This window comes from Salvelinus namaycush, chromosome 9 (genome assembly GCF_016432855.1).
Source record: "Salvelinus namaycush isolate Seneca chromosome 9, SaNama_1.0, whole genome shotgun sequence".
Lineage (NCBI taxonomy): Eukaryota > Metazoa > Chordata > Actinopteri > Salmoniformes > Salmonidae > Salvelinus > Salvelinus namaycush.
In genome coordinates, this window is record NC_052315.1 from 35,829,107 (window position 1) to 35,845,377 (window position 16,271).

Genomic DNA, 16,271 nt, shown 5'->3' on the forward strand with positions numbered 1-16,271 from the left:
TCTGAGTGTTGGACTGTGCCCCTGGTTATCCGTCAATAAAAAATATAAAAAATTAAAATGGTGCTGTCTGGTTTTAGAAATGATTTATTATTTTACTTTTGATACTTAAGTATATTTTAGGAATTCCATTTACTTTTGATACTTAAGTATATTTAAAACCAAATACTTTTCGCCTTTTACTAAAGTAGGATTTTACTGGGTGACTCACTTTTACTTGAGTCATTTTCTATTACGGTATCTTTACTTTTACTCAAGTATGACAATTGGGTAATTGTTCTACCACTGGCTAGTGGTGACTATTTAAGAGTCTGATGGCCTGGAGATAGAAGCTGTTTTTCAGTCTCGGTCCCAGCTTTGATGCACCTGTACTGTCTCTGCCTTCTTGATGGTTGCTGGGTGAACAGGCAGTGGCTCGGGTGGCTGAAGTCCTTGATGATTTTCTTGGTGTTCCTGTGACACCGGGTGTGACACCGGGTACTGTAGATGTCTTGGAGGGCAGGCAGTGTGCTCCTGGTGATGAGTTGTGCTTTCTTCAGCCTCCTGAGTTTGAATAGGTACTGTTGCGCCTTCTTCACCACACTGTCTGTGTGGATAGACCATTTCAAGTTGTCAGTGATGTGCAAGCCGAGGAACTTGAAGCTTTTCACCCTCTCCACTGCAGCCCCGTCGATGTGGATGGGGCGTGCTCTCTCTGCTGTCTCCTGAAGTCCACAATCAGCTCCTTCACAGAACCCAGTTGCACAGGGCTGGGTTCAGACCCAGGGCCCCAAGCTTATTGATGAGCTTGGAGAGCAATAAGGTGTTGACGGCTGAGCTGTAGTCGATGAACAGCATTCTTACATGGGTCATCCTCTTGTCCAGATGGGATTGGGCAGTGTGCAGTGGGATGGCAATTCCGTCATCCTTGGATCTGTTGGGGTGGTATAGAAATTGTAGTGGGTCTAGGATGTCGGGTAAGGTGGAGGTGATATGATCCTTAAAACTTCTTTCGGATCATTGGGACGCCAGCGTCCCACCTCGACAACATCCGGTGAAATTGCAGAGCGTGAAATTCAAAAAAAAAAATGTAGTAATATTAAACATTCATAAAAATACAAGTGTTGTACAAAATTCTTTAGCTTAGAATCTTGGTAATCGAACCACTTTGTCCGATTTACAATAGGCTTATGGCGAAAGCAAAGCATTTGATCGTCTGAGGACAGCTCCTCAGCCACTTCCTGCATTAACATGAATTCATAACCTGCACAGGTGTCACAAAACTCAAAAATAGTGATAAAATAAATCACTTACCTCTGAAGATCTTCATCTTTTTGCAATCCAAAGGGTCCCAGTTACACAATGAATGGTTGTTTTGTTCGATAAAGTCCTTCTTTATATCCCAGAAATTTCCGTTTATTTGGTGCGTTTGATTCAGAAATACACCTGTTCCAACTCGCCCAAGATGCCTACAAAGGAATCTAAAAAGTTACCTGTAAACTTCGTCCAAACAATTCAAACAACGTTTCTAATCCAACTTCAGGTACCCTAATATGTAAATAATCTATCAAATTTAAGACAGAATAAACTGTGTTCAATACCGGAGAAAAAGAACGAGGAGTGCGCACTCATTCACGCGTGCCAAAAGACTAGAGTCCTTCTGAGGGATACTTAGAAAGAATACGAATACTTCTTCATTTTTCAAAAAACAAGCATGAACCAATTTCTAAAGACTGTTGACTTCTAGTGGAAGCCATGGGAACTGCAATCTGGGTCCTAATTATTAGACTTTCCCATAGAAAAGCATTGAAAAGGCCAATGACCTCAACAACAAAAAAATCCTGGATGGATTGTCCTCGGGGTTTCGCCTGCCAAATCAGTTCTGTTATACTCACAGACCTTATTTTAACAGTTTTCAAAACTTTAAGAGTGTTTTCTATCCAATACTACCATGCATATGCATATCCTAGCTTCTGGGCCTGAGTAACAGGCAGTTTACTTTGGCCACCTCAGTCATCCAAACTTCCGAATACTGCCCCCTAGCCTTAAAAAGTTAACTAGCCTCTCAATGCACTTCATGATGACAAAAGTGAGTGCTACGGGGCGATAGTCATTTAGTTCAGTTACTTTTGCTTTCTTGGGTACAGGAACAATGATGACATATTGAAGCAAGTGGGGACAACAGACTGGGATAGGGAGAGATTGAAAAAGTCCGTAAACACCTCAGCCAGCTGGTCTGTACATGCTCTGAGGACGTGGCTAGGGATGCTGTCTGGCAATCCGGGTTGTGGATTTAGGAATGCTCTCTAAGTCTTTTGTGTGCTGGGACTGAACAGTGAGAGGGAGGAAATGTATCTGTATTGGGTTTGAATGCGAAGATTAAGCTTTTTTAGACCTCATCTGTTCTTGCTTTCTTTTTGCTGGATGCAAACTGGAGGGATGGAGAAGGGGGGCGGGATGTTAAATGTCATAGAAAGTATGGTTTGTTGAGGGGGAGGGATGGGGTGATGGTAAAGGGAGATATAGAGGGAGGAAGGCACCCTCAGGAATGCCTGGAAGGTGACAGTGAAATCTCCAAGCCTTCAGACGGTTCATTACATCACAGGGCCCACAACTAACCCAACTTGCCCTGTCCAGTTGGCTCTGTTTGACTTTTGGGATTTCCCAACTAGGTTGGCCCTAATCGTTAGGAAAAAGACTGACTTCTTGAAATTGTCCCTTTAAAAAGTTACTTCCCTCTGACACCTTCTGCTTTTCTCACCCTGGCCACTAGCAGCTGAACCTCTAGGGTACTCTCCCTTTACTCTCGTTCCAGTCAGAAGTGGCCTACTGTGTGTTTGTGTGAGAGAGAATTACAGGCAGGATCTGTTGTGAATCTCAGCTCTTAAATGTGTCAAAAGCTTGTGTCTCAGATGTGAGCAAACTCTGAGGGATTCTATAGTTCAGGCTGAAGTAAAAAGCTGGGCCTAGCCTCATCTAAATGGTATTACATTTGGGACACGGGCTATTGCAAGAAAAACCTAGACCAATCCTTTTGCATTTTAGTGTCAATGTGTCTGTGTTTGTGAATGTGTTTAGCTAAAGATGGTTATGAATCATATCAGGTTAGTCTGTAAATTAGTCTAATGCTCAGTCTGTCTGTTGATTTCAACACAACAAAATCTAATTGGTCTGGCATGCTTCCAAACCCAGCCTAAGTAGCTTAGCAGAACATGACACGCACACACACACACGGTCTCTAAGGTGCAGGGTTGAGTACTGGGTGGTAGCCGGCTAGTAACAGGGACTAAAGTTCAGGGCAGGGTACTGGCTGAAGACCAGCTACTAGTGACTATTTGACAGTCTGATGGCCTGGAGATAGAAGTTGTTTTTCAGTCTCCCGGTTTCAGCGTTGATTTACCTCTATTGTCTCTGCCTACAAGATGGTAGAAGGGTGAACAGGCCATGGCTCAGGTGGCTGAGGTCCTTGATGATCTTCTTGTAACACCGGGTGCTGTACAATAGATGTCCTGGAGGGCAGGACGTATGTGTGTGTTCCCAACCCAAATTGGCAGGTTTGCCCTGCACTCTCTGGGAGAGTCTCCCTCACTGTTTAAACACACACTCACATTTACACACACACACACACACACTCACATTTACACACACACACACTCACATTTACACACACACACACACACACACACACACACACACACACACACACACACACACACACACACACACACACACACACACACACACACACACATACACACACACCTGGACATGGGACTGTGACCTCATTCCAGGAAGAGAACATCACCTGAGAGCCTCATTTGCATAGTCAGCTGTTCATGTGACCAGAGGCCAGCGGGAGGAAGTCTACTTCCTCAGGTAGTATGTACACAAACACACACACATAAATACACACGCACACACTATATATAAAATTCTGAATGTGTTATTAAGAGTGGAAGAGAAAGGCAGAGAGAGACTCCTCTACTAACCACTACCTGGAGAGGGGGAGGGGCCTGCCCTGTCAGCAGAGTGTGTCAGGGCAGAGAGATAGAGAGAGAGAGAGAGAGAGAGAGAGAGAGAGAGAGAGAGAGAGAGAGGCTTAGCAGTCTCAGATCTTTGCTGTGGTAAGAACACCCAGGAGAGCTGCATTCCTGAAGCAGCCAGCGAACGAGTGAGGGAGACAGAAAGAAACCGAGAGGGAGAGGAAAGATAGAAACAGAGGAGTACCGACAGACAGATCTGTTTAATCTCCAGCCACCTCGTCTGACTCTGACCTCCGCTGGACTTTACCTCCCCTGAAACACTCACTCACTCCCTCCCTCTTTCGCTGGGACTACACTTCCTGATCCCACGCTCCAGAGCTCGGAGGAGCGAGTGGAATCTACCTGAGAGAGAAAAAGCTAGAACGAGAGCGAGAGCTGAGAAGGAAGACATTTCCACACCTGGTGAGTGTGACACATTTTGTTCTGGGAAAGAGCGTGTGTGTTTCTCTGCGTGAGTGTGTGTGTTTGTATGAGGGAGTTTATGTGTTTGAATGTTCATCAGTAGTTTGTGAGGAAGTTTGTGTTTAAATTATAAGTGCGTCATATTGTGTTTGAGTAAAAGCTTACCCAGAAGTGCAAGTTTGGGTAGAAAACCAAAAGATTTGACTCATGATGAAAATAAATAGTGTGGTCATTCTCAAAATTCAAGCCAGTCCTCCATGAAGGTAATTCAGTTTGTCTTTCTTTTCACTTGATCTGTGTCCAGGAAACGGACCCTTGTGTGTGGTTTATTCCCTTCAAAAATGTCTAGAGTAGTTACTGCTAGAACATTCCTGGTGAACAAGGAAACCATGAGGCTACTTCAATTCTAATGGTTTCAATGTTATGGTCTCTAGTGGTCTTCGATGGTAAAAGACCCAAACACATAAGATTGCCATGCAATTACATTATTTTATTTTGTCACAACATTTTAGTCTCTAGCCCATTTCTCCATCAACGTTTTGGGCTTGTAAGAAAAGTCTTCAGAGAGCTGCCACTAGTTGGACTAATATATATGCCATTTAGCAGTCGCGTTTATACAAAGCTACTCTTACAGTCATGCCAAAATAAATGTTTCATATGGGTGGACCCGGTAATTGAATCCACAACCCTGGTGGTACAAACGCCATGTTCTACCAACTGAGCCACACTGGACCATACAGGACTATTCAAGGAGAGTTTGGTTGAAGCATTAGGTTGCTAAAAGACGGACAAACTGAATTACTTTCATGGAGGACTGGTATGAATTGTGAGGATGACCACACAATTTATTTTCATCATGAGCCAAATATATTGTTTTTCTACCCAAAGTTGCAAAGGAAATGTTGTGTTTTCTGAACAGGGGAGAATCGGGAGCAGCAGGTAGCTTAGTGGTTAGAGCGTTGGGCCAGTAACCGAAAGGTTGCTAGATTGAATCCCTGAGCTGACAAGGTAAAAATCTGTCGTTCTGCCTCTGAATAAGTCAGTTAACCCATTGTTCCTAGGCCGTAATTGTAAATAAGAATTTGTTCTTAACTGACTTGCCTAGTTAAATAAAGGTTGAAAAAAAATCGACAGATTCACAAGGAATACATTGCATAGTAGGGAGAAGCAATACTCCAAGCTTCAGCTTCAAACTACTTGTCAAACATAGAGAACTGATACTGTATGTTGGATTGGCATAGGGTGTGGGGTGTCCATGTGTGGCATGTCTTACTCATTGGTGGGAATAAGTTTGATCCAAATCAGATGCTGGGTACTATATTTACTATATATCATGAATCCTATAAATAAAAAGGGGCAATTTGGGTGCAATCAATTTCACAAAAATCGAATTATATTTCAACAAAATAATGTTTCAGGAATGCTAATCATATCTGTTAATTACTCCAGAAACGATTTCAGAACAATCTGAGATGGTGGGTGTCGAAATCCTCTTTCTTGTGTGTGTGTGTGTGTGTGTGTGTGTGTGTGTGTGTGTGTGTGTGTGTGTGTGTGTGTGTGTGTGTGTGTGTGTGTGTGTGTGTGTGTGTGTGTGTGTGTGTTCAGTGTCCCTGACCAGGCTACTGTGTCCTTAAATGTACCTGTTGGTGCTAAGCCCCCTCCTCTGTAACATGGCACAACCTGGAACTGTCTGTCCAACCCGTGTGTGTACTTGTGTGTGTATTGGTGTGTGTGTGTGTGTGTGTGTGTGTGTGTGTGTGTGTGTGTGTGTGTGTGTGTGTGTGTGTGTGTGTGTGTGTGTGTGTGTGTGTGTGAGAGAAGGCATGATAAAGCCATGGGTGTCTCTTCCACAGCCTGCACGTCACCAAGCTCTTTTTACCCTCACAGATTAAAGATCGATTAATGGAGGGCTACACATGCTAAAACATAACTCATTATCCTAGCCTATGTGTGTGTGTGTTTAGAGATAGCATCTTATTATGAGTCTGTAGTTGTTGTCTTGTTCTGTGGATCGATTAGGGAGCCAGAGAGAAAAAGAGAGGTGATTTTATTTCCTTCAGGCTTACCCTGAGACAAGCATTTCGCTACATCCGCAATAACATCTGCTAAATATGTGTATGCGACTAATAAAATTGATTTGATTTGAGTAAACAGCCATTCTTCATGTGTTATCTGTGTGTACATGTGTGTTTAAACTACCAACGGGACATTAAAAACTGTATTATCTTACAGGCTGACTACACCACTCGCGTCGCGTGCGTGAGCGTTGCAAAATAAATGTAGAAATCTATATTATTCAATTATTGCACCCACACTGCTCGCGCGCGCCAACGAGCGTCTGCGTTGCCAAGGGCTAAAATAGGAGTCAGTTCTATTTGTGACGCAGATCGCGCTGCAAGTCCTGCCTCTTTTATCTCCTCATTGGTTTATAGAAGCAGGTATCCACGTGCCATCTCCTCATTGGTTATACCCACGTGGGTGACTGAAAGACGAACGAGGTCAGTTGCGGTAATGCACCTAATTTATGAAAATTGCCAATTGCAATATATAGTCAAGAGAAGAAAAAGCCTGGAAGGAGGAGATGACTAGAAATGATTCAGTTGACCGTTTTATATGTGGCTTAATTGGCGGAGTAGAGGACATTGTGCATTTCAGGTAAAACAACAACTCAATGTTTATATCCCAGGACAAATTAGCTAGCAACAGCAAGCTAGCTAAATAGAACAAATTAGCTAGCAAGTGCAAGCTAGCTTGCTAAATTGCCATAAATGTTTAATGCTTTTCGACCTGTCCCCAAATTAATATAATTGGTTCAGAGTTTGTTTTGACATTTTAACCTGCGTGTCGTGATCGCGTTTGGTGTTGGGGGACAAAATAAATGTATGCACAATGGCGCACTCGCACAGCCGGTTTGGGTTCTGTTTTATGTTTTACTGAGTCGTGGCTGAACGACGACATGAAGAACATACAGCTGGCGGGTTTTACACTGTATTGGCAGGATAGAACAGCAGCCTCTGGTAAGACAAGGGGTGGTGATGTATATTTGTAAACAACAGCTGGTGCACGATATCTGTCTCAAGGTTTTGCTCGCCTAAGGTAGAGTATCTCATGATAAGCTGTAGACCACACTATCTACCAAGAGAATTGTCATGTATTTTTTGTAGCTGTCTACATACCACCACAGACCGATGTTGGCACTAAGACCGCACTCAATGAGCTGTATACCGCCATAAGCAAACAGGAAAACACTCATCCAGAGGCGGCGCTCCTAGTGGCCGAGGACTTTAATGCAGGGAAACTTAAATACATTTTACCAAATCTCTACCAGCATGTTAAATGTGCAACCATCTCTGGATGGCATTGAGGAGTACACCACATCAGTCACTGGCTTCATTAATAAGTGCATCGATGACGTCGTCCCCACAGTGACCGTACGTACATACCCCAACCGGAAGCCATGGATTACAGGCAACATCCGCACTGAGCTAAAGGGTAGAGCTGCCGCTTTCAAGGAGCTGGACTCTAACCTAGAAGCTTATAAGAAATCCCGCTATGCTCTCAGACGAACCATCAAACAAGCAAAGCTTCAATACAGGACTAAGATCGAATCGTACTACACCGGCTCCGACGCTCGTTGGATGTGGCAGGGCTTGCAAACTATTACAGACTACAAACGGAAGCACAGGCGAGAGCTGCCCAGTGACACAAGCCTACCAGATTAGTTAAATTACTTTTATGTTCGCTTCGAGGCAAGTAACACTGAAACATGCATGAGAGCATCAGCTGTTCCGGACGACTGTGTGATCACGCTCTCCGCAGTCGATGTGAGTAAGACCTTTAAACAGGTCAACATTCACAAGACCACAGGGCCAGGTTGATTACCAGGATGTGTACTGCGAGCATGCGCTGACCAACTGGCAAGTGTCTTCACTGACATTTTCAAACTCTCCCTGTCTGAGTCTGTAATACCAACATGTTTCAAGCAGACCCTGTGCCCAAGAACACTAAGGGTAACCTGCCTAAATGACTACTGACCCGTAGCACTCACGTCTGCAGCAATGAAGTGCTTTGAAAGGCTGGTTATGGCTGACATCAACACCATTTTCCCAGAAACCCTAGACCCACTCCAATTTGCATACCGCCCTAACAGATCCCCAGATGATGCAATCTCTATTGCACTCCACACTGCCCTTTCCCACCTGGACAAGGAACACCTATGTGAGAATGCTATTCATTGACTACTGCTCAGGGTTCAACACCACAGTGCCCTCACAGCTCATCACTAAGCTAAGGACCCTGGGAGTCAACACCTCCCTCTGCAACTGGATCCTGGACTTCCTGACGGGCCGCGCCCAGGTGGTAAGGGTAGGTAACAACATATCCGCCACGCTGATCCTCGACACAGGGGCCCCTCAGGGGTGCGTGCTCAGTCCCCTCCTGTGCTCCCTGTTCACTCATGACTGCATGGCCAGGCACGACTCCAACACCATCATTAAGTTTGCTGATGACACAACAGTGGTAGGCCTGATCACCGTCAATGGAGAGACAGCATATAGGGAGGAGGTCAGAGACCTGGCCGTGTTGTGCAAGGACAACAACCTCTCCCTCAATGTGCTCAACGTGATCAAGACAAAGGAGATGATTGTGGACTACAGGAAAAGGAGCACCGAGCACGCCTCCATTCTCATCGACGGGGCTGTATCGGAGCAGGTTGAGAGCTTCAAGTTCCTTGGTGTCCACATCCCCAACAAACTAACATGGTCCAAGCACACCAAGGCAGGAGTGAAGAGGGCACGACTAAACCTATTCCCCCTAAGGAGACTGAAAATATTTGAAATGGCTCCTCAGATCCTCAAAAGGTTATACACCATCGAGAACATCCTGACTGGTTGCATCACTGCCTGGTATGGCAACTGCTCGGCCTCCGACCGCAAGTCACTACAGAGGGTAGTGCGTACAGCCCAGTACATCACTGGGGCCAAGCTTCCTGCCATCCAGGACCTCTATACCAGGCGGTGTCAGAGGATGGCCCTAAAAGTTGTCAGACTCCAGCCACCCTAGTCATAGACTGTTTTCTCTGCTGCCGCACGGCAAGCGGTGCCCGAGCGTCAAGTCTAGGTCCAAAAGGCTTCTTAACAGCTTCTACCCCTAAGCCATAAGACTCCTGAACAGCTAATCAAAGGGCTACCCAGACCCCTCTTTTACACTGCTGCTACTCTCTGTTTACTATCTATGCATAGTCACTTTAACTCCACCTACATGTACATATTACCCCAATTACCTCGACTAACCGGTGCCCCCGCACATTGACTCTGTACCGGTATCCCCTGTATATAGCCTCGCTGTTGTTATTTTACTGCTGCTGTTGAATTATTTGTGCCTTTTTTTTCCATTTTTCTACTTATCTATTTTTTACTTAATTTTTATAAAAATGTCTTAAAGCATTGTTTGTTAAGGGCTTGTAAATAAGCATTTCACTGTAAGGTCTACACCTGTTGTATTCGGCGCATGTGACAAATAAAATTTGATTGGATTTGTTTGTGTATGTTGGTTTCTCAGAGTGTGTGACTGTGCCAGTATGTGAGTCTGTCTGTCTGTCAGTGTGTCTGTCTGTCAGTGTGTGTGAGATGGTGTCAGTGGTAATAGATGGTTGTGGAGGGAGAGACGTGTGTCACGGACGGCGTTCGGCGATCGACGTCACCGGCTTTCTAGCCATCGCCGCTCCATTTTTCATATATCCATTTGTCTTGTCTTGTTTCCATACACACCTGGTTTTTATTTCCCCAATCAATCTACTTGTATTTAACCCTCTGTTTCCCATCATGTTTTGTGTGTAATTGTTTCATGTTACTGTGGTGTCTTATTACCCGCTTTACTTTTGTTATGTTCCGTGTTTTTTGAGCGCATTTGAGTTATGTATTGCTCTCGTTTTGGAACTAAAATAAAAGTGCACCTGTTAACATCACGCTACTCTCCTGCACCTGACTTCGCCTCTTATACACCCGATGACAACGTGATTGTGTTTAAATACAGGAGCCTCACATTTGTTATCCTCTTAAAATTGGCTATGTGTGTGTTTGTGGTGTGTGTGTTTTCTAAAATGAAGCACATCATCCAGCTGTCTCCTCAGTCAGTGACATCACCTCTAAGTTCCCCTCTTATCTTAGCCTGGTTGTTTAGTTCTTGTCTGCACGCACGCACGCACGCACGCACGCACGCACGCACGCACGCACGCACGCACGCACGCACGCACGCACACACACACACACACACACACACACACACACACACACACACACACACCGGATTAATCCTGCAGTATGGTTAATTTCCCATTACATTGGGCTGGGTGTGCTTTGCATGGAGAGAATGGAGCATCCTCTGAGGGATGGCTGTGATGTTATTTTTAATGGCCTTTTATTACGTCAGTATACATCAATGGAGAAGCATGACCCCTTTTCTCTGCCTCTGTTATGAATTGTGTGTGTGTGTGTCTAGCTGGAATGTAATGCAATCTTGGTGAGTGCAGTCAGTTCCCTCTAACTCATGATGTGGGTGTATATAGTGACTGTCCTCAGGCTGTGAAGTGGTTCTGCCTGTCACGACGAGACCTAGGCTACCTACTGAAAGTGGACTCAACTCAAGGCAACAGTATAGGAATGTTTGCATGATGGAAAGTATTGCTTGTTTCTTATGTAATTTAGTGAGTGAGTGAGTGAGTGAGTTGTGCTTGGCTCAGGAAGGAGAGCGCACTGCGGTGATAAAAAATTGATCCAGTGTTGCTCTCCTCACATGCACTCTTCTGCCTCACTCACTCACTCACTCACTCACTCATTCATTCACTCACTCACTCACTCACTCACTCACTCACTCACTCACTCACTCACTCACTCACTCACTCACTCACTCACTCACTCACTCACTCACTCACTCACTCACTCACGCTCTCACGCTCTCACGCTCTCACGCTCTCACGCTCTCACTCTCTCACTCTCTCACTCTCTCACTCTCTCACTCTCTCACTCTCTCACTCTCTCACTCTCTCACTCTCTCACTCTCTCACTCTCTCACTCTCTCACTCTCTCACTCTCTCACTCTCTCACTCTCTCACTCTCTCACTCTCTCACTCTCTCACTCTCTCACTCACTCAATATCTCTTCTCTTCTTTCTCTTTCTCTTATGCTCTATGAATAGTTTGACTTTCATATGTTACCTCATCAGTCCTTTCAATAAGCCATGTTTACATTGCTTTGTAAACGTGGCCCTAACTGCGTAGCAGGAACCAATACCTTTCAGTCTGTTTGTGTTTCTGGAGGGAAATGTTTGATACCAATTGCTGCAAGTTTGCATTCAGTCATCCAGTTAGAGAGAACTTCTAATGGAAAGTCCTGGACAGTTAGGCTGTGGTCATTTAGTCCGGCAGTGAAAGAGCAAGAACTTGGTGCCCCAGTAGCAACAAACTCCCTCACTGTCAGACTACAACCTGATAACACACACACCTCAGGATTTGTTGCTACTGACAACAGTCTACCTGGGTGAAGGTGGTGTGCTTTTCCACTGCACTCTCAGCTTCACCGCTGGCCCTGTCTGTTTCTAACTGCTTCACCTCTTTCACCACCCTGACCTGAAGACAAGTGTGTGTGTGTGTGTGTGTGTGTGTGTGTGTGTGTGTGTGTGTGTGTGTGTGTGTGTGTGTGTGTGTGTGTGTGTGTGTGTGTGTGTGTGTGTGTGTGTGTGTGTGTGTGTGTGTGTGTGTGTGTGTGTGTGTTTTCTGTCAGTGTCCTTGGCAGTGTTGCCAAGCTTCCGGACACCTGTGGATGTAGAGACCACGGGTTGTGTGTGTGTGTGTGTGTGTGGACACCTGTGGATGTAGAGACCACGGGTTGTGTGTGTGTGCGCGCACAAATCTAAGCAAGCCTAAATATCTTATATTGAGTGATAATTCACTTATAATTATTATTTGTTTTCTTGCCAAGCTAAGTGATCTAACATTATTGGCAGATCATTTTGCTTATTTTAACCTAAAAAAGGCTTAAAGATATTTGTCCTTAATGTGTTAAAATCAGATAAATTAATATTTGCCAATGACGTTAGATAATTTAACTTGGTAAGAAAAATATATATATTTGAAGTGAATTATCACTCAATATAAAATATTTAGGCTTGCTTAGATTTCCCTTTTTGCAGTGTGTGGTGCGTCTAGTGAGTGATATTTATCTTGACGCAGCTTTGTCTCCTCAGCACTGTCTTGCTACCGTGGCAACGCAAACATCCCACAATCCCCTGGGAGAGTCTTGTGACGCCAGGCGGAGACATGGCGATGGGGTGTTGTATTTGAGGAGCCGTATTGACTCACAGCATCTTACAAGACCGTAAATAAAGATGTAGTCTTTGCCAGCGGAGGGTCTGAAAACACACACACACACACACACACACACACACACACACACACACACACACACACACACACACACACACACACACACACACACACACACACACACACACACACACACACACACACACACAGGCCTGAGAAAGGGGGTTTAGGTGCCAAGCATAAGGCAAGCTGTGAAGGTACTAAATCTATGATTTTAAAGGAGTATAGGCAGAAACTTGTCATTATTGTAAAAAATGATTTGTATTATTATTAACCCATCCACCCCCCCTGTTCGGAGGACACATCTTTTTTGTTTTTTTACAGCTTTTGTTTACATACATTTTACATATACATTTTACATACACATTTTACAGACAGCAATCACATAACAATAATACATGACTAAACACAAGCACCTTAGTCCCACCCCTCAGCCACTCTTATCACATCCCATCTATCACCGTAGACTATCCTCATTTGGTTTCCATGTGCCATATATTTTTTAATTGTGCTGTCATGTTTTACATACATTTTGAACCTTTCAAATCGTATAGTATCCACAGGTTTTGAGCCAAGGATGAAAACCTTTCCTACAAGTATTATTCTATAATTTATTGACTGACTGTGGCTGTCCAAATCGCCCAACATTGCTATTTGTAAAGTTCATTTTAAGTGAAACTTGCCTCTAAGTAGAGTTGAAGACGTTGCCTTACTTTATTTTTTATTTTTTAGCCTTTATGTAAACATGGAGTCACCATTGAGACCAGGGTCTCTTTCACAAGGGATATATACAATTCATAAGACAAAATCTAATTTATTGACGGTCCCAAACTAGCCCCAGACATAGGCCATCCAATGTCAAACCAATTTTCCCATGGTTGCGCACCAGCCGGCTGAAGCTAATTGGCGAAAGCAATTAGCTAGCACTAGCTAGCCTAGGTAACTTCAAGACACAAGACCTGGTTAACTGTTTAGGTTATCTAGAAGGGTGAGTGAGTGTAACTGGGTCGTTCCACGAAAAGAGTGCCTTTGATATTTTAAGTCTGTAATATTAAATGAAACACCCTTTAATATAGACCACATGGAGAATTCAATTTTATGACTAAAGGCTTGCTAAAGTGCCAAAATTCTGCATTTTGACATGTCCCTCCATCAACCCTGTGTCACTTCAATGAAGAGTTCAACCCACTTAACCATTTCTCCAAGTTTTCACCATCATAGTAAAGTCCTAGTTATTTTGTTGCTTTTTAAAGTCATTTCTGAAGATTATTATTTATGTAATGTGTTTAGTGATTCATTTACGTCTGTCCATCATTTTAACATGAACTGAACTCTCATTTTAATATGGTGAAACTATTCCATTTTAAATTTAAAAAATTCAGAATAAACATGGAACATCTAATAGATCATAGTAAAAAAGCAGGTGAGCTGGTTCTACTCTTTTTGGTGTAAAACTGAGCGGATCGAGTCTGTTACCCGTAGATAGAAATGCTAGAACTGTTTTAGCAAATTTCTTTTTTTTTGTGAAGCTTGCATTCAATTGCCACTCCCTGTTGCACAGAACAAGCGTCTATTCCCCCTGTCACGAGGGAATTTAAGGCTGATTTAAGAAATCATCAACCCTGTTACGGTCAACCCTGTTTCTTTATTTGGCATTACTATAGTAATATTTTTATTTAACCTCTTGAGATAGGAAAAGTCTTTTTTTATGAAGTTGAACATGTGCTCTTTATGTCAATGTTAAAATGAGGTGAAATCAACGGTTTTTGGATCAAGTTACACTTCTCAAAAGGCACCAAATTGGTGAAATGACCCAACTGTGTACTGTTTTGGCAAAGTGAATGTACAAATACTTACCACGTGCGAATACACACACAAGAGACAACCACATTAAAACACCCCCCACCCCACTCCCAAGACAACTCTCGTTTGGCTTCAGTCATGGCCGCTGCATTTCTTAATGACCAAGCTGGAAAATAAAGAAAAAAGACCAAATCAGAAAGTTCAGCCCCCCTTTAAACCGGGGTTTATTATCTGTGAACATCATAGAAGTAGGTCAAAGTTGCCTCCAAGAACAGGTAACACATCTAAAATCCGCAGATGGCATTTCTCTGAAACAAAAAAATAGATATGTGTGTGACCTGCTGCTGCTGACGATCAGGCAGTGAGGCAGGCTGTTGCTGAGTGAGTGGTGGGAGGGCTGGAGGTGTGTGTGTTGAGAGAGCACTGCAGCATACAGCTTAGTCCATTAATGGCTGAGTCACGTCACATCATGACAACTTTTTACCAGTTGTAGGTAGGCTATTTAACACAAGTGGACATTTTAAATGAAAGTTATGGAACAGAAGTTATGGAATTCCCTCGCGGGCTTCTGTTATGGGGAAAAGTCCTCAATGAAACTAACATTAAATGTGGAGAATTATAAATTTGCATCTTTTGGCCATCAAGTAGCCTATTCATTTATACAGTACCAGTCAAAAGTTTGGACACGCCCACTCATTCAAGGATTTTTCTTTATTTTTTACTATTTTCTACATTGTATAATAATAGTGAAAACATAAAAATTATGAAATAACACATTTGGAATCATGTAGTAACCTAAAAAGTGTTAAACAAATTGTTTACTAAGAATGTAAACAATACATTCTTCAAAGTAGCCACCCTTTGCCTTGCTGACAGCTTTGCACACTCTTGGCATTCTCTCAACCAACACTCTTGAAGGAGTTCCCACATATGCTGAGCACTTGTTGACTGCTTTTCCTTCACTCTGCGGTCCAACTCATCCCAAACCATCTCAATTGGGTTGAGGTCGGGTGATTGTGGAGGCCAGGTCATCTGATGCAGCACTCCACCACTCTCCTTCTTGGTCAAATAGTCCTTACACAGCCTGGAGGTGTGTTTTGGGTCATTGTCCTGTTGAAAACAAATGATAGTCCCACTAAGCGCAAACCAGATGGGATGGCGTATCACTACAGAATGCTTTGGTAACCATGCTAGTTAACTGTGCCTTGAATTTTAAATAAATCACTGACAGTGTCACCAGCAAAGCACCCCCACACCACCACACCTCCTCCTCAATGCTTCACGGTGGGAACCACACATGAACTCATTTAATCATAGCAGTCAAATGAGTTAAATCGGCAGTCATTGATGTCTTGCAACATATTCAAATGAGTTTATTATGTCATAGTTCGCAACCAAATTTTGCTTCTAATGTCATTACAGATCACGTCAATCTTCCTTCTTAATTGGCTCGATAACGTTATGGAAAAAGGTTTATTGTATAAATGTGGCAACTCTCTTGCTGTGGAAAAAAAATGTTGAGCTAGTTTTCAGGCCTTTTGGGTGGGTTTTGAGTGTTTATTGGGCTGGAAAGGTTAAATAGACCTGGAAACCCTGGACAGATGTAACGGCGAGAATCTGTCAAGGATCATGTAGAATTATGTGATTACAAACAGCAGTAGTTCCTG

At 43.5% G+C, this 16,271-nt stretch overlaps 1 protein-coding gene across 1 annotated transcript in view; it reads left to right on the forward strand.

Moving 5' to 3' along the window:
* The first annotated feature begins 4,041 nt into the window (after positions 1-4,041).
* The window catches only part of LOC120054021 (ras association domain-containing protein 8-like), a 41,979-nt gene continuing 29,749 nt past the window's right edge, over positions 4,042-16,271 (forward strand). Inside the window, exon 1 of the mRNA XM_039001376.1 lies at positions 4,042-4,421. The gene's annotated coding sequence lies outside the window, so the exon portion shown is untranslated. The remainder of the gene's footprint in view (positions 4,422-16,271) is intronic.